Source organism: Euprymna scolopes, chromosome 30, assembly GCF_053919585.1.
Source record: "Euprymna scolopes isolate OS-2025 chromosome 30, ASM5391958v1, whole genome shotgun sequence".
Taxonomy (NCBI): Eukaryota; Metazoa; Mollusca; class Cephalopoda; order Sepiida; family Sepiolidae; genus Euprymna; species Euprymna scolopes.
The window spans coordinates 6,601,287-6,620,872 of record NC_136511.1 but is presented as its reverse complement, the minus strand read 5'-3'; the positions used below and the strand labels follow the sequence as shown (position 1 = coordinate 6,620,872).

The window sequence follows — 19,586 nt, the reverse complement described above, 5'->3', positions numbered from 1 at the left end:
AGGGGAAACCCTCCTATATGAATGCACTTTTTATTTTTGCTTATTCCCAGAGTGCCCCTTTTGGGATAGCTGGTCCCCCCCCACATTAAAAACGACCTTGTGTCACATTCTGCATTCGTGCAGAAGCAGATATACCAATAATGCTTTTGTAAGCCGTAGCAAACATTTTCCAACATCAGTGTCTATCAAGAGAACAATATAATTTCTGTAACTTGGTTGAAGAGAACTGCCATTTTTGAAACGAGGAAGATAAAAATAAAAATGTAAATGGCGCCACCAGAGAATTTCATTGGCTATTCTATTGAGAAAGAGAAAACGTTCTCTAAATTGACCAGAAATCAATATTTACAAATGAATTATAAATTTGGTTGGAAAACTCTTTCAGAATCGTATATTAACACGTGTAATTAAGAGGAAAGAATTTTCAGCTGCTCTGCTTGAAATTAAAATTCTTCCTCCCGGCGGATTTTAACCGTTTGATATAATTTCTTTTTTTTTTTTTTTCTTTGCTCTTTAGAAATGCCATCACGTCTCCATTGAAGGCTTTATCCATCAGACGACCTATCAAGTTCAAGTTTGAAGTAGCGTTTTCATCGGTCTGTCATGCTTAAATTAAAAATAGCATTTTTGTCTGCGTCAAATATACCTACAGACATGAGTGTTTCTGAAATAGCATTTTCTTTGGATACTTAAGTTTGAAATTGTTTTCATTGGTCTGTCATGTTTATATTTGAAATAGTAGTTTTGTCTGTAGAAAATAGCCTTCCTGTTAGTCTGTCAGGCTTAAATTGAAGATATCTTCAGTTACTGCTCATGCCTATTTGTATGGTCGATGAGTCTGGAGTAGGTGAAGGGGCTATTTGATTGGTTGACAACTTGGGGGTGCTGTTTGTATGGTCGAACTGTAGGGCTATTTGTATGGCGGACGAACTGAGGGGTTATTTGTATGGCAGACGAGCTAGGGGGGAAATTTGTATGCCGGGAGACAAGTTGGGGGGGGGAGCTATTTGCGTGGCGGACGAACTGGGGGGGGGGAGCTATTTGCATGGCGGACGAGCTGGAGGTGGGGAGCTATTTGCATGGCGGACGGGCTGGGGGGGGAGCTATTTGTATAGGCGACAAGATAGGGGTTATTTGTATGGTTGACAAGATAGGGAGGCTTTTTGGTATTTCTTGGACCCCACTTCTCTGGGTTAATACCTTTCCTGACTGTTTTAGTGCATAATTGAATGCGGTAGTCTGTATTGGTGTTCATCAGGTTTACTATGCTCGCCCATTTTATTGTCATCTTTGTCGAGTTGTATTCAGGCTTCTTCACTCAGCAAATATAAACCCGTTTTAATAAGCTTAATTATAGCTAACTTGAATCAAACAAAAAAAAATTAATCCGCTTATTTTTTAGTTGACTAAATAATAAAAACAAAAAAAAAAATCAAAACTATTATAGAAATAAGCTGTTAACAAAAATCAAAAACTTTTTTTTTTACATTGTTAGGTTGTAACAGGTGCCCGTGCTATTTTCTTTTAAGTTATATATATATATATATATATATATATATATATATATATATATATATATATATAATGTGTGTAAGCAAAAGCTACCTGCCATCTGGCGTCTATTAATCTAACTCTATGTATTCTTTAGAAAAAAAATCTGGTACAACCAGTTGCACACTTCATATTCTTGGAACAATCCTTATATCGCTTCTCCTGTCATTCAACCCTCCTACCACTGACATTTAGTTGGAAAAAAACTTTTCTTAGAAGACTGATCATCCTTACTACGTGACCAGCCCAAGGATTTTTAACAACTGAAGCCTTTAGACTAGAGCAACCAGTCTCTTCCAGGACACTGATGTTGGTTTGACGATGTTGTCGGTTAATTAAAAAACAACAAAAAAAAAAAGTCAAGTCCTTGATGTAGTTTTTGGAGTGCTTTAAGATGTCGGCAGGTGAAAAGATTAAAGGAAACAAAATCAGATCTACAACAACCTAAACTTTCAACAAATATATATATATATATATATATATATATATATTAGTGTCTAAAATAAAGAATCTAAGTTCAAAACCCCTTCAGTGACTTTTTGGACACCCTGTATATATATATTTGTTGAAATATATATATATATATATATATATATATTTATATATATATATATATAGGGTGTCCAAAAAGTCACTGAAGGGGTTTTGAACTTAGATTCTTTATTTTAGACACTATATATATATAATATATATATATATATATATATATGAACGTGTCTGTGTACATTTCCCTACGCAATAACTCTGTCTATAGACTCGAAATTTGATATACAGGTTACTGAGATTTGGCAAAATCGATGTGATCGGTTTTTGGCAAAAAATTTGGCGATTAAGGGGTCAAAGTTCAACGATTTGACCTTTGAGAACTCTACCAAACTCCTCCGACAATTTTGGGTCTACGCACTTGAAATTTTAGATATAGGTTCCTTGGACATGGCTCTAACTTAATAACTTGATTTGAGCGCAAAACAATAAATTTTAAAGGACCATAATAGGGGTAAAATTTTAAAAAAATTGACTTCTGCAGTCTCTTCCAAATTACTCAGACAATTTCTGGTCTAAATATTTGAAATTTTACATAAAATGTATTCAGCGATAGGGCAAGCTTTTTCATCAGTTTGGGTCGAAAATTTTTAGTTACCAATATATAAATGTATGTATGTATGTCTGTTTGCATGTCTGCCTTAAACTTTCAATAGAGGCGACGGATTTTACCAAGATCAGTATCGTTTTAAAGTTCGACCTTTCATATGACAAATATCGAAAAATTGGCTAAAAACATTAATATCTTCCCCTTCAACTAGGCACTTTTCTACAGGGGGGGGGGTCACTTTTTTCGCAGATATTTTTTAAAGTTATCCTTTCCTTTGGATTGTCTAGCCTTAATTTTAAAAAATGTCGCTTTCGGTTTGGTGGTGGTCGTAAAAGCATAAACGTTAGGTTTTACCTCGTTCTATTCCTCCTTTGTGGTATGGGTTCGAGCCTGCCTTCCTACTACCATTTTTTTTTTTTTTTTTTTTTTTTTTCAACATACACATCCAAACACCCGGGCAACGCCGGGCGCCCATGTTAGTATATATATATATAATGTTTTTTAAATATAGTTATCCGCTGACACGTGTTTCGTCATCTATGACTCATCAGAGGTGCTGAATCTAGCGAGATTCGAAATCGGGACCCCATGGAAAGAAGCTTAAATCTCGCGTTTTTTTATGTAGATGTTGTTTGTTTTTGTTTGCGATACTTTTTGAATAAATTCAATTATTCATATAAAGTGCATTTTTACCTAAATGCGAGTTGGGAAGAATAATTTTCCCTTTGACCAATTTGATACCCCCGAATTGGAGCGGCATATGTATTATTTTTAAAATATAATTATCCACTGACACGTGTTTCGTTGTATACGACTCCTCAGAGTGGCTGAATAAAAAAAAAAAAAATAAAAACGATACATATGCCGTTCCCCATTTGGGGGTACTAAATTGGTCAAAGGGAAAATTATTCCCAACTCGCATTTAGGTAAAAGTGCACTTTTGTGTAAATAATTGAATTTACTCAAAAAGTATCGCAAACAAATAAACACATATATACTGGGTTTAAATCTTATGAACGGCAGGAATTGTTACTTTACACTGATGATTGCGTAAGCATGAAACACTAGTGTCTGTAGATATAAATGAATAATAATTATTTAATTATATATATATATGTATTAGTATTGGGACAATGAGAAGGAGAGTATTTCTTCGAAACCTCCGCGGATTAAGGACTATCCACTTATCTTGTGCTTCCTTTTTTTAAAATTAAATATGTTTTTAACTCTTTTTCAAGATGTCTTTTAACATATTTTATTAATCATTTGTTCATATATATATATATATATATATATATATATATATTAGTATTGGGACAATTAATCGGAAATTGAAAGAATCGGAACATTTGGGGGAATCGGTATCGAAATCGGAAAAATTAGCATCAATTTTCCGTACCTGTTTTATTTGTTCTTGTTTAAAACTTAATTTTTTTCATAACTCGTATTAATGACAGTATTTATTGATTTCAAACTATCAGTAAAGCTACAATCTATAGATCAGACAACAAGTGTATTTTTACATTCGCAAAAATATATGAGCACATTACATAGGCTTTTACGGTAATCTGATCATCCCCTTCTTCAAAAAAGCAACAAAAAAAGTAAATAACTCTATATTTAAAAATTTAAAAAGAATCAGTCGGTAATTGTATCAGAATCGGAGAAAATATTGGAATCGTCCTATCACTATATATATATATATATATATATATATATATATATATATATATATATATATATAGTAGAACCCTGGGATACGGCATTAAAAATTAGTAGCAATATGAAATTAATATAAAATATCTAAACAGGTAAAGGTCTCAATACAGAAAAAAAAAAATGTTTACCGGCTAGAGAAAATGCAACACGCACACACACACACACACACACATATATATATATATATATATATAAAATTATGGAAAATCACTTGCTTAAACTTTCCATTTCTTGAGTTGTAGTAGCCTAATACTTCCGAAATATTCATCACACACAATGCTTCAAGCAAACTTCATCTAACGATATTATATATTAGTAAAACTCCGGAATACGGCATCAAAAATTAGTAACAAAATACAGTACAGAATATGATACACATGTCTATGATCAGATAACCTAACACCGTAAAGTAGGGCAAATACCGTAACCAGGGTCCGGAAAAACATTGTATTCTACCTAGTAACCTGAAAAAAAACCGTATCCTAGGGTCACCATATCCTGGGGTTCTAGGGTTCTACTGTGTGCGTGTGTGTGTATGTATATGTTATTGGAATAAGATCGATTCTTACTTTTCGGGATAATGCAAAGGTCAACAAATTGTTTCGGAACTTATATAAAGTATCAATAAAATAAGATGACAATATAAAAATATGTACTGATGTTTAGAGATTTATTCGTTTATTCAATAAGGATGATAAATTAATTAGGGGCGTAGGATAAGTAAGAACTCTTTATACCATGGTATTTCGAAGCCTAATGCTTCTCATCAGAAAAGGAGAGAAAATGCTAGGTAACATAATAGGAATGCGATGTCTAGCGATAGTTACATTAGGAGAGAAATAATTGTGCAGTAAGAGATAAAATATTGACTGTTTGGGGGTGGGAGAACTAGAGTGACCTCTGTGATATATTACTTATCCTACACCCCCAATTGATGTATCACCCTTATTGAATAAATGAATAAATCTGTATCCATCAGTATATATTTTTGTATTGCCATTTTCTTATTTAATTGATTCTCTCTCTTATATATATATATATACATATATATATATATATATATATATGTATCTCTATCTCTCTATATATATATATATAGAGAGAGAGAGGCAAGGGTTGCACAATTTCCATCCACACCTCTCCTGAATCGGCCCTATTTGAATCCAGTGGCAAGAAGTCTAGGACGACTGGAAACAATGCAGAGATAAGCGGAGAGCACATACAGCATCTGGAAGTCCCAAATGGTCACCCATTTAGTACTGACAAGGTTTAATGTCGCTTAACTTCGGTTATCTTGTGAGAATCAGCGTATCAATGTGATTATGCCATACATATATGTATGTGCTCTCCGCAAATCTCGGCATTTGTTTCCAGTCATCCTGTACATACACTTCACTTGCCACAGGTATTTAACAATGTTGACTCTGGTGAGGTGTGGTTGGGATTACGCACCTCCTGCCACAAAAAATTCATACGCAGGCACGCCTTCGTGGGTATCCATAGTCTGTCAAAGCTGAAGGAGCCTGTTTGTTTTTTTGTGTGTGTGTGTATATATATATATATATATATATATATACTAGCATGGGTGCCCGGCGTTGCCCCGGTTTTTGGAGGTGTGTTGAGCAAAAAAAAAAAAAACAAAAGTGGTCAATTTTTTTAACTTTGACCCCTATTATGACTCCTTAAAATTTATTATTTTGGGCTCAAATTAAGTTATTAAGTTAGATCCATGCCCAAGGAACCTATATCTAAAATTTCAAGTGTTTAGACCAAAAATTATCGGAGGAGTTTGGTAGAGTTCTCAAAAGTCAAATCGTTGAACTTTGACCCCTTAATCGCCAAATTTCTGGCCGAAATCTGGTCACATCGATTTTGCCAAATCTCAGTACCCTGTATATCAAATTTCGAGTCTGTAGACTAAAAATTGAGTTATTGCGTATGGAAATGTACACACACACAGACACTTTCACTTTTATAGATATACTAGCATTTCAGCCCGGCGTTGCCCGGGTGTTTGGATGTGTATGAGAAAAAAAAAGTGGTAGTAGGAAGGCAGGCTCGAACCCGTACCGCAAAGGAGGAAAAGAACGGGACAAAAACCTGACGTCTATGCTGTTACGACCACCGCCAAACCGGAAGTAACATTTTTTTAAATTAAGGCTAGACAATCAAAAGGAGAGGATGATTTAAAAAAATATTGGCGAAAAAAACGCCCCCCCCCCCTGTAGAAAAGTGCCCAATTTAAGGTGAAGATAAGGTTTTAGCCAATTTTTCGATATTTGTCGTCTGAAAGGTCGAACTTCAAAATGGTACTAATCTTGAGAAAATTCGTCGCCTCTGTCGAAAGTGTTGGGCAGACATGCAAACAGACATAAATACATTTATATATTGGTAACTAAAAATTTTCGACCCAAACCGATTAAAAAGCTTGCCCTATCTCTGAATACCCTTTATGTAAAATTTCAAGTGTTTAGACCAGAAATTGTCTGAGTAATTTGGTAAGAGACTGCAGGGGTCAAAATTTTTTTAAATTTTGACCCCATTATGACACCTTAAAATTTGTTGTTTTGGGCTCAAATCACGTTATTAAGTTAGATCCATGTCCAAGGAACCTATATCTAAAATTTCAAGTGTTTAGACCCAAAATTGTTGGAGGAGTTGATAAATCGTTGAACTTTGACCCCTTAATCCCCAAATTTCTGGCCAAAAACCGATCACATCGATTTTCCCAAATTTCAGTACCCTGTATATCAAATTTTGAGTCTATAGACTAAAAATGCGTAGGGAAATGTATACACACACACACACACACACACACACACACACACTTTCACTTTTATAGATATATAAATAGATATATATAATGAAATAAGAATTACAGTTAAGTTTACCAAAATAATGCAAGATGGCAAAACTAAAGTATATTATAAATATTGAAGAGTTAATATTTATAAAGTAATCTCATATATATATATTCCCTTATTTTCAAGGTCTTCGATATGACCTTAAACTATATTTGATGGTGAGCTTTGGGGAGTGTGGAGCCACCCCTTAATTACTATCGTTTCCAGGTCCACTCAGACTCGGAGTGGTAGTACTTGTTAGGGTCTCAACTATGAGTTAAGTAGAAACTGACTTGAAAAAACAAAACAAATATACTATGGGTTAAATAGAAACTGACTTGAAAAAACAAAACAAATATATACTCTATCAAAAACTTTTTCTTCAAAATCACTGGATTCGGCATTAAATAACCTAAAAAGGGTTGATATGCCGTAAAACAAAAGCAACCAACCAACTAACTTAAAATATTAAGCTAAAGAAGTAGGAACGTAATCATAATCAAAATGAGACCCAGTTTTGAAAGACTTGAAGTGGTTTCTGTATCTTTTCTTAAAGGTGTTTTCAGTGGACATGACATAGACGTTAGTATCATTATTTCCCGTAATTACGCTATATTTAAAATTATACGAAATTCGATTTTGAATATTTAGTCAGGGTTTAATTCTAGGGAAAAGAATCCTCATGTCAGGTTTTTCTGACAAACCCCTGCATAGAGAGGCCTTAAACACTCGAGGACAGTGTCTAGTAGGTATTCAAGTCCTCCCCTCCAAATATCTTGGGTCCTGGATATGACCTTAAACTATATCCAATGGTGAGGGCCCCAGCTTGCAGGCTTTGGGGAGTGTGGAGCCACCCCGCAATTGCCATTGCTCTCAGGTCCACTCTGACCCAGAGTGGTAGTACTTGTTAGGGTCCCAACTATGAGTTAAGTAGAAACTGACTTGAAAAAACAAAAAAAAAATATTCTATTAAAAACTTTTTCTTCAAAATCACTGGATTCGGCATTAAATGACCTAAAAAGGGTTGATATGCCATAACCAACCAACCTTCTCTTCAATTGTATCACGTAATTTTATTGGTTTATTTTAATTTAAAAGGAAAATCTGAAGGAAAAAAAATGTTGCACTTTTTTTTCTTTTTTTTTTTTTTTTTTTTTAACCGGCTTTTTTTTGTTTTTAAAATAATCTGCAGGTGTCGAGTTATCGTATTAAAATATCTGAACTATTTTTAAAATTAAAGAGGATCAAATTGAATCCGACTTTTATAATTCTGAAAAATCGTTGAACTTTTAAAAAAATTTATTTTTACTGAAGAATCTCCATTTAGCAAGTCCCGAAAACTACTCGGGGATAAGGGTTAGTGAATGTCAGATGGACAGCGAGACAACACCGTGATGATTGGTAATGGATAGTGGAAGTTTGGCAGAAGTTGATTCTTTAAGAGAATAGTTCAAGAAAAATTTGTTTGCATTTGACTTGAAAACGACAATGTTGTAGTCAGCTGGAAAACAGTTACACGGTATCGTGTTACAGACGGGCAGTTCTAGGAAAGATACTTGCTTATAGATTTCACGGATTTTGATGACAAGTTTGAGGCAGAGAGAGAGAGAGAATGGTAAAATGTCTGTATAAGAGTCGGATTAGACCCCAAAAAGGAAGAAAGGAAACTTGTTGGCAGTTGCTGTAGCTAGACAATTTTTTGTTGCAAATGTTTTACAGGAAGAGAGAGAGCATAGACAGAAGGTCAGCTGAACACCTGCTATGAAAATAAGGACAGCGTAGAGAAAGATTAGCAACGGTTCTTCTGTGAGAAAACAAGGTATTAGGGAGGAAGCAACATTGAACATCCTGGTTGACAATTTGAAAGTACCAGGCACTGTATAATGACACCTTCTGCAAAAAAAACAAGTTAAAATCATCTCGCCCAAATGGAATACACATACAACTGAGAACTGTTTGGGAATCTCTACGGTTATATAAGTGCAACTTTGTGTGTGTGTGAATTCCTTCCTCCGAAACAGCTGAACAGATTTTCTTTAAAATTTACAGAACTTTAGTGCATAAGTTTGGGAGTGATCTTGATTAAGTTTTGTCTCAGAATATCCCCCCCCCCGATAATTCTTGATAATCAAAACCATTACCTTAATTTATCTATCATTGGTAAGGCTATTTTTTCCATGTCGTTGCTTAGAAACAGTAATAAAACAATGGGCCGTCAAAATTCTACTGTGGGTAAGTTGAGCGTGTTTTTTTTTTGTTTTTTTTTTTTTTTGCATGACGTTGTCTGTAGGTTCAAACTCTGCACATAAATTTGTTAATTTTTTTTTTTTTCATTAATTGGAAAGAAGTTTATATAAAATAATTTTATAAAAGAAACAGTTGGTTCTCTAGAGTGCAATGTAGAATAACATATTTTGGACTACGTTACGGCATGGAGGCATGTGATGCTTCCTCCCGGGCGATTTCACGGATTTTAATGACAATAAAAATATAGTGTGAGATATTTGTTGATAATCATTCATTCCTGGGCAATGTCGGGTGTCTCTGTTGGTTTGATATAAACTGGAAGTAGTCCCAAATCTTTGTTACTCTCCATTCAATCCTGATCAACGTCAGGTTTCTTTGCTAGTCAGTATGTGTGTGTGTGTATATATATATATATATATATATATATATATATATATATATATATATATATATATATATATGAGCAAACAGTTAATAAAATGTTAAAAGACACTTTGAAATGAGTTAAAAACATATTTAATCTGAAAAGGAAACACTAGATAAATGGATAGTCCTTAATCCGCGGAGTTTCGAAGAAATACTCTCCTTCTCATCAGAGGGTAGGAATTAGCAAAATACGGGATCGGATTTTGCATGCAGCAGTATTTGATGAAACAACAAGTAAGTCAAAGATCTTACTTGAAAACAAAAGTTAAGCAGAGGGAATATGGTAAAGAAAAAGGTGATTACACATGAATGGATAGTCTGGTGGAAGATAAAAAATCCAGTGACGGTAAAATCCAAATGTAAAACTTCAAGAAAGTTAAAAGAATTTCCATTTGTACAAGTAAAATCCAAGGAAATCCTGTAATTGGAAGAAGATGGTCCATAATAATCCAGAGGCAGAAATCCATGGAATAATTCATAAAAATGTGTACAAGGAAAAAAATAATATTAATAAAAGAAAAATAAGATGTGCTTTTCACTCTACTTCCGAGACATAACTATAAAAAAAAACAAAAAAAACTGAAGACAGAGAGAAACAGACATAGCAAGTTTATATATATATAAACTCGCTATGTCTATCTGTCTCTTTCTCTGTCTTCAGTATTTTTTTTTTTTTTTTAAGTGCTGCAATTTAAATTGGATATATAAAATTTTCTTGGGTAGAAAATAAAAGTGGTACTGAACCTCTGTTACCTTCTATAGATTGAATATCTATGTGCCCCCCCCACATCTAAGTGACCCATGAGGACAGAACCCTCATTTTTTTCCAAATCCATCTCTTCAGAGACACAAGGTTGCAGAGGTGGGTCAAATGATTGCATTTTTTTTTTTCTGAACTGCAATTTTTGTATATCTCTAAGCCAGTAAAAATAGCTGATAACAGGTCAAAATTGATAAAAAGAAGATTAGAACTCGGCAGGCATAAGTGAACTTAGTTTTCTTGTACGTATGCGCAAATATACTTTTATACGTTAAAGTCTGTCTATTTTTAGCTTCTTCTTATATGGCTAACATCTGATAGCTCAAATGATAATGACTAAGGCTGAAGTGTTAAATGTTTTGGTTTTGAATCTAGCTGATGGCACCCAAGTCATTTTTTTTTTAAACTTTTAAAATCACTATATATTGGGCACAATATAATAATAAAGAGAATTGGCTCTATAATACTAAATACGAAAACTGCATGAATTAAAATATATTTAGGTGTATTTTATGACTGGGCAACTCGTCCTATATAAAAGAATATGATGTCATTTGATGAAAATCATTTTATTCATATACTAGCAGTGTTCCATGGCGTTGTCCGGGACAAAAATGTCACATATTTCTCCTTTTCCTTCCTCTCCCCACACCTTTCTTTCTTCTCTGTCCAGCCCATTCCTTTCTCTGGACATGCACATAGACACAAGCAACTCCAGTTTTGGGTAAGGGAATTAACATTGTGAAAAATAAATTAGTGTTACTTCTCGTTAGTTGCTGGAAACTTCTCCAATGAAATCGATACCAATTTGGGGTCAAAGACTAAATAATTTTTTTTTTTTTTTTTTTAAATTTTAGGTATTCATCTGGAGCAACACCAATAAAGAAAATACCAACTTTGTTGATGTTTTCTCTATTTGTTTAGAGTTTTAATTGGACATACACACTGAGAACTGCATTTTATATTTTAGGTTGATAAAAAGGTTCTTGTGGAATTTTTAATTTTGATTAGTATAATGATCGGCCATCAGATGTTGACAATGATTAATAAAGAGCCTTAGTCAAAGCCAATCCATACACAACTGTTTGAGAACTTGCTTCTGAATTAGATATAACGTATACAACGATTTTCAACCACTTGAGAGGGATTGGATAGACAAAAAACTTTTATAAATGGGTGCCTCACAAAGTGAACGACACTCAAAAGAAACGCTGTTATGAAATGTCATCTTCCCTTTTATGCAACAAGAAGGATCTATTTCTCGACCGGGTTGTGACTTATGAGGAAAAGCGGGTTACAACAATCGGTGATGCTCAGTTCAATGGTTAGATGTTGATGAAGCTCTACGGCACTTTCCTAAGCCAGAGTTGCACCAAAAGAAGGTAATACGACTGGTCTCATCCATTAGTTTTTTGAATGCAGGTGAAACCATTATGGCAGACGAGTACTGTCAACAAATGGATAGAAATGCCCGACCACACATTGCTAAACCAACCATGCTGAATTGAACGAGTTGGGCTACGAAACTCTGCCCCATCTGCCATACTCTCCAGCCTTTTCACCTACAGACTACCATTTTTTTTTTTTTTCAAGCATCTGAACGACTTTCTTGTGTGAGAAATGCTTCAAAAAGCTAAGCGATATCAAAAGCACATTCAGCAACTTCATTATCAGAAAGCAAGATTTTTACGTTACGAGCATAAATACACTTGTTTTACATTGGCAAAAGTGTGTTGATTCTGATGGTGCTTATTTCAATCAATAAATTTTGGTTTGACCCGAGATATGTTATCTGAATTTAAAAGTTAAAACCCCCAAGAACTTTCTTGTCAACTAACCGTCACTACCCAGCGCTAAATTTTTTTTTTTTTAAACTATGCCAACTTTTTTTTTCTTCGTAAAATATAATTTTTTTTTTTTAATTTAATTTTGAAGTTGAATTCTGATAATGTCAAGGGATATAGTCTCATTGCCTTTATGTAAACTAGTAGCAAAAGAGTGATTGAAGGTTGTTCAAGCAATGTACAGAAATGCTTAAAGTCATGTTAGAAGTAACAGCATGGTTAGTAACCGCTATAATGTTAAACTATAGATACATTACGATTTTGTACGGAGTCTGCAGCTTTTCATTAATTGGATTATTTAATAAAAATAACCAAACAAAATTGGATTATATAATAAAAAAAACAAAATTGGACTATTTAATAAAAAAAACCCAAAATTAGACTATTTAACAACCCCCTCCAAATTGGACTATTTAATAAAAAATCTTCCAAATTGGACTATTTAATTTTTAAAAAACTTCAAATTGGACTATTTAATAAAAAAAACCCTCAAAATTGGACTATTTAATAAAAAAAAAACCCAAATTGGACTATTTAATTAAAAAAACCCTCCAAATTGGACTATTTAATTAAAAAAAACCCTCCAAATTGGACTATTTAATTAAAAAAAACCCTCCAAATTGGACTATTTAATTAAAACAAAACCCTCCAAATTGGACTATTTAATAAAAAACCCCTCCAAATTGGACTATTTAATAAAAAAACCCTCCAAATTGGACTATTTAATAAAAAAACCCTCCAAATTGGACTATTTAATAAAAAAAACCTCCAAATTGGACTATTTAATAAAAAAAGTCCCTCCAAATTGGACTATTTAATAAAAAAAGTCCCTCCAAATTGGACTATTTAATAAAAAAAAACCCTCCAAATTGGACTATTTAATAAAGAGTCTGCAGCTTTTCATTAATTGGATTATTTAATAAAAATAACAAAACAAAATTGGATTATATAATAAAAAAACAAAATTGGACTATTTAATAAAAAAAAACCCCCAAAATTAGACTATTTAACAACCCCCTCCAAATTGGACTATTTGATAAAAAATCTTCCAAATTGGACTATTCAATTTTTAAAAAACTTCAAATTGGACTATTTAATAAAATAAGCCCTCCAAATTGGACTATTTAATAAAATAAGCCCTCCAAATTGGACTATTTAATAAAATAAGCCCTCCAAATTGGACTATTTAATAAAATAAGCCCTCCAAATTGGACTATTTAATAAAATAACCCCTCCAAATTGGACTATTTAATTTAAAAAAAACCTCCAAATTGAACTATTTAATAAAAAGCCCCAAAATTGGACTATCAAAAATCCAATAATTGAATTATTTAATAAAGAAAGGCAAAAATTAATCTATAAAAAAAAATATAATTTTCTTTATAATGGGGTGATTGTAAGGAAACATTATTTACTCTATGTAACATACTTCCAAAGAATGAAAAGACTAAATCATACAGTTTTGGCATGAGTTATTTGAAGCCAACCAAGACCTGTGTGATGAGTAAGTTGTCAAGAAAATATGCAAAATAAAAAAAAAAAATAAATGATTTAACTTTCTTCTTATTTTCAACATCTTGGATTATATTTCTTCCGGCTCTTGAGTATTTTTGTGTGGGTTATATTTAATACCATGGAAATAGTGTAATAATTACCGACCCAGATTCAAGACCTGTCATAACATACTTGCATTCCATCATTTAAGTAGTTTCCTTAATACCCTTGGAAAATCTATGAACTGTCTACCCTCCCTCTACTTATGGGTTTAATAGTAAGGTAACCTTACACTCTGAAGCCTTGGTAAGGCAACTAGGTTTAAAAGAAAATACTCATATATCACCTGCAACCAGGTAGATCTGTCACATATGGAATATTTGTGTAGCCATTACTTATTTGGTGGAGAGAGTGGGTCTTGTTATACACAATTCACTTAAAATAAATTACTTTCTGGAGATCATATAATATAATCAATTTGGGCTACCATTTTTGTTATCGAGAGACGTGTATACTGTATTTATTGTATTAGTGGCCAAAATAAAATAAATAATAAATAAATGTTACCAAAGGCAAGATAAGCTACTCCTCCACCCACCTGGATAAGTCCTTCAAGTATTAACTATTCTGTACCTTTTTTTTAGCCATTTGTCTCTTTTTGGTAAAACGACATATAGTGGGGCAGGTTATCTCAATATTCCATGAGAATCTTTCACTTTGTAATGCATAGTATGTGAAAGATTGTTTCAGCAATCTGCCCCACTATATCAGTTTCACCAATTTGCCTTGTATATTAATAATGTTACAGAAGACCAGGTCAAATCAACATGGTACCATAGATTTCAAGCTTGGAGTGGGCCCAGATCGAAAATTAATTCTTCATTGGGTTTGTTTATAGTTATAATATTTTTTTGTATATTTATAAACAAATCGTTCTGGCTATCTTAAATTATATCTAAACTAGCAGCTGTGTCACGTCGGCCCACACAACACCGACTCAAACACAAAATCCAGTACACTCGGCATCATAACATCATCTTACCATCAACGCTTAACTTGTGAACTCGGAGTATGGGAAATTCCCATATATACAAAACAAAATGACTAAAAAAACAAAAATACTGTAACTAAGGGTAAGGATAATGAGTAAACGTTGGCTAAAATGATGGTTAAAATTATTACGAACTTGCCAGGATTCGAACCTGGAATCTTCTGATCCGTAGTTAGACGCGTTATCCATTGCGCCACAAGTCCTGTTTGTACCTATTTACTATGCCTCCCCACGGGACAGAGTTAGACACCAGGGTCGTTTTTTAACGTGGAGAAAAGGTACAAAAATAAATTGTCTCAGTCGTGAAGGATTTCTCCTCCACCGAAAGAGAACAAGAAAATGAAGTGCAGCATATGAAGAACAGATACTACACTTTGATCTTGACCAAAGTCCTGTTTGTATACCGAAAGATGTTCCCGCAACTGTATACAGACTGCTAAATTCCATTGACATGGGCAGATAACTTTCTTTTTTTTTTTTTTTTTTTTTTTTTTTATAAAACGGTCCAAAAACCCTTATTTCGGGCTTTTTGTGTGACTGTGCTGTTCATTATGAGCCGTATATATAAGGACAATCTAGGGACTCACACCTTTCAGGGAAAAAAAGAATTTTTCAATTCGGTGCATCCGTTTTGAAATTTTTATTGGGGTATATACACACACACACAATTCTTATTGGGGTATATATACACACACACATAAATAAACATTTAGAATTTTATTAATAGTATAGATCAAATCAAAGCGTCACAGAGAGGTGTAGCAAGGGTGTAACCAGCCATGTTTTCTGGACCCCCACCCTCACTTCAGAAGTTGACTGAAATTTTTTCCCCCCTAATTTAAAGCACCAGTAGGGCAGCCAGAGATAGGCAGGCATTTGCCATGTAAGTAATTTGCTTGCTAATGGGAGAATTATTTACCGCTTGCAAATCGATTTTGCCTGCCATTTCACAATAACACCTTAAAGTTTACCTAGGAGAATTTTGAAGAGTTCGTTTCGTTTCTTTTCATTCTGTTTCGTTCAAGATATTTAATAATTTATTTTCATTTTTTTTTTTTTTTTTTTTTTTTGTATGGAAAAAACTTTTTTTCATTCTTTTTTTTTCTTTTTTCCATTTTGCTTCATACATCTATAAGTATTTAATTACAACCAAAATGTGTCAAAAGGTACCAAGGAAAAACTATGACACATGAAAAGTTATAATTAGGGCAACCGAAAAATTGCATTTATTAATCAGGTTGATTAATTTGACAAAGTAATTATATAAAAATATTCCCAAATCAATCAAAATATCTAAATTCCATGTTATAACAACATTTCATGAGCATTAATTGAAATTTTTAGGTTGCCCTAATTATAGTAAAAAAAAAATGAATGAAACGAAGATTTAACGAAACGAACGAAACATTTTGCAAAATTTTTGCTGTGAAAGTTTGGACCCCCCCCCCTTGCTGGTCCTTCCTTGCTATGTCCTTGAGGTGTAACATGGTATGCAAATGAGACCTAAATAAAAAGAGCAAACCTGGGTACTGATGTAATCACAAGACTTGATATGAGATTAACCTGACACAACAAGTATAATATAATTTCTTTTATCTTTGTAGCTGAGCATGAGCAGTCCGTGTGTTGGTTGCCTAGATAAAATTTGTGACGTGCGTTGAATATTTCAGGGTATTATTTGTGAACATAAATAAATTCATTTATATTTCTGTTACAATAGAAAAATGCGAGCATGAAAAGTAATATGGTTAAGCTTAAACATGGAAAAGTAAAGGACTAGTTATTAAAACTGGAAAAGAAAAGGACAAGATATTCTAGTAAAAAATATAATAAATTTATAACTTAAAATATTGCAGCATTAAGAATTGATTATATAATGTTATAAATTGAATTAAAAAAAAAAATTCTCGGCAAAATTTTATGTTAGAACAGTTATGTTTTCAGTTGCATTGACAGACAAAACGACAAAGATATTACATTTATTGTATAATATAGTTTTAATTTTTTTTTTTATCGTTGCAGGTGAGTGTGTTGATTTTCTTCACGAATTGAAACGGAGTGATGCAATCGCAGATCTTGAAGAATACAGTTAAGTACAGCCCTAGATTGAGGTTTTTAGGCCCACAAAATAATTTAGTTGTTTAAAAAAAAAAAAAAAAAAAATCTATGGAATTTAAAAGGAAAATATAAATAAAAAATGTTTTGAACCATTTTTTTTTTTCTTCTTTTTTTGTAATCTTCAGTGCTTTTACAATTTTTACTCTTATTCCTGAAACATTTTATTTTATTTACCGTCTCTCCAGGAAGTTAAACTTAAGATCATATGTGGGTTTGAACATTTTTCTGTAAAACGAAATGGATTCAAACATGGCACACTCAGGTTATCAGTTCATAGCGTTAACCACTTAGCCACTGTAGCATTTTATGAAAATTTACATCTCATAAGATTTTATTTTGTTTTTTAATAATAAAAAAAAATAGTTTTAAGATTCTGTTTGCACGAAAGCATAAAACATGTTCCTTTTTTTTTTTTTTTGTCTAGTTTAAAACAGGATTACAGCATCGGAAAATATAAGGTCTGAGTTCTAGAATTCCTAAAACTCTAAATCCTAGAACTACTAGTGTTAGTACAATTATTCGGAATCATCTTCCGTTGCTTGTAGTAATGATAAAATAGTAAATATTTATATTTATTTTACAATAACCTCCTCAGTGACATGCATTATGGTTTCCATTCCGCGAGATCTACAGCAGTTATATCTCAGAGGATTAGTGAATCTCTTGACAGGTTTCCTTCCTAAGGCAATTGCTCTTGACATGTCAAAGGCTTTTAATAGAGTATAGCATAAAGGTCTACTCCACAAAATCTTCAGCTTTGATATAGCTGGAAATTTCTTTTCAGTTATTGAATCATTTCTCTCTGATAGATTCTTAAGAGTAGTGATTGATGGGCAGAAATCAGATGCTCACAGTATTAATGCTGGAGTCTCCCAGGAGTCCATCCCAGGCCCAACTCTCTTCCTGATCTACATTAATGATCTCTAAAATCACATCCTAAGATCATTCATAGACATTTATGCTGACGATACTACTATCTATAGAAATATTTCAAAGGCCGTAAACGAAGAAGTTCTCTCTGATTCTTTCTCCTCTAATCTTAATAAGGAAAGAAGTAGCTGGTTAATTTTAATCCATCTAAAACCAAGCTTCTATCTTTACATCATCAACGCTCTACTCCCCGTCTAGCATCAATTGAAATGAATGGCTCTTGTGTTGGGGAGGCTCTATGTTTTGAAAAGCTTCTGGGTCTGACCTTTACTCCTGATCTGAGACAGAACACATGCATCAAATCTGTTGCCAAGGCTGCTGGAAAAATGGTGGGATCGTTCTACCACTTCAGTAGATATCTCACTGCTGATGCAATTCTCTACCTGCATAAGAGCCAAGTATATCCAAGAATAGAGTAATGTTGCCATATGTGGGCAGGGGCTGCTGGTAGCAGCTTATCCTGCCTTGACAGAGTTCAAAATAGACTTTGTAGTCTAGTGGGGATGCCTGTCTCGCTTTATCATTATTTTCATGGCAAGTGCTTGTATGAGCTCTAATTTATGGTCCTCCATGGCCTAACTTTCACGGAAAACACTCGTCTAGCTGAAACCACTATCAATAATTTCCCTCACTCTATCTGTGCCTAAACCTAAATGTAGATTTCATGAACAAAGCTTCTTTCTTAGAACTGCACGCCTGTGGAACTCTGTTCCATTTTCCTGCTTTCCAACTGATGACAATGTGGTCGTCTTCAAGTCCAACATGAACAAATTCTTGATGAGCCATTCCCTTAAATAATCCAATTTACCGATTTTCTACTACTAAGGATTACTATGAAATTTTCCCATTGATTACTGTACGCTTATTAACCCTTATCCTCGAGTGGCCACCAGGCTTTGATAAGTGGTGACTCCTTTGAAAAAAAAAACAAAAAAAACACTAAAACTAAAATCTATAGATCACCTCCACCACAAGTGTATTTTTATGTTTGAGAAAATATCTTCACATTTAATGTGTTTTTATAGTTATCGGGAATAAATAACCACTCTATTGTTTAATATTTATAGAAGAATAATCAGAATCGGTAATTGTATCGGAATCGGGGGGGGGTATTGGAATTGTCCCATCGCTAAGAATTACCAAAATATTTAACCCTGATTCTCACTCCTTATTTCTGAATTTTTAAAAAATATTCAGACATTCTGTTGATTCTTCCGAGATCTCATTCCAACTATTTTTCTAAATTTGTGATTACTTCCAGTTGTCAATATCTGTGATACTGAAGGTTAACATAACATTTCCTTTTGTCTGTCACATTCAAGTTTTAAATAGAATTTCTTTTGGTTTGTTATGGTGAGACCTGAAATAGTATTTTCTATAGTCTGTCACGTTCAATTTGAAATAACATTTTCTTTGATCTATTACACTTAAGTCTGAAATAGAATTTTTGGTCCCCTAACAAAAGGAATTTTTTGAAATTTTGCACAAACATTAAACATGATATGAGTAA

General features: G+C 33.2%; 1 protein-coding gene and 1 non-coding gene across 3 annotated transcripts in view; one reads left to right on the top strand and one right to left on the bottom strand.

Annotated features, from left to right (window-relative positions):
- Nucleotides 1-19,586, top strand: part of LOC145254643 (cyclin-dependent kinase 14-like) — a 659,020-nt gene that overhangs the window by 59,241 nt on the left and 580,193 nt on the right. The window lies entirely within an intron of this gene.
- Nucleotides 15,159-15,231, bottom strand: Trnar-acg (transfer RNA arginine (anticodon ACG)). The gene has a single exon. It is a non-coding gene; the product is annotated as a tRNA-Arg (tRNA).